This window comes from Anopheles funestus (assembly GCF_943734845.2).
Source record: "Anopheles funestus chromosome X unlocalized genomic scaffold, idAnoFuneDA-416_04 X_unloc_90, whole genome shotgun sequence".
In the NCBI taxonomy this organism is placed as follows: Eukaryota; Metazoa; Arthropoda; class Insecta; order Diptera; family Culicidae; genus Anopheles; species Anopheles funestus.
This window is the reverse complement of record NW_026045221.1, coordinates 80,001-80,602: the sequence shown is the minus strand read 5'-3', so window position 1 is coordinate 80,602 and position 602 is coordinate 80,001.

Sequence of the window (602 nt, the reverse complement as noted above, 5' to 3'; positions counted from 1 at the left end):
ACATGAGTTGACTGCGGCGCCAGGTTAACCAATGTGCTAGATTCTATTTGGCCAGTAGAATCTTGTGTCTTACGCGATTTGATACCAAGACACCAGAACGAAAGTTAGTTGAAGAGTGATTAAACTCTTATGAAGAATGGTTGTGCAATCACAACTTATGACTTTAACCTATAAAGTGGATATGGACTATCAATTATAACATGGGGCACACACCATGTTCTCGATCCAATCCACGCACACGAGTTGCCTGAGTAGCGACAGGTATACCGATGTGCAATACGTATCCGGCCATAGGCACGGAACGAACAGGAACTGTGGTGCAGACATACAAGGGCCATGGGGCGGTACGCAAAGGATACGGATGAGCGAGTATGCAGGCCCAATACTCAATAGCTCGATCCGATCCAAGCACATGAGTTGACTGCGGCGCCAGGTTAACCGATGTGCTAAGAGAGTTGTTCCTGGGCCTTCAAAGTGACTTCAAAACTATCTTAGCGAATGGTGGCCATGGGCGTAGACATGAGCCACAAGTCACAAGGCCTGGGACTATTGGGTAATAAAGACAACTTAGTCAGAAAGTTAGTCTTTGGACGTACCACCGG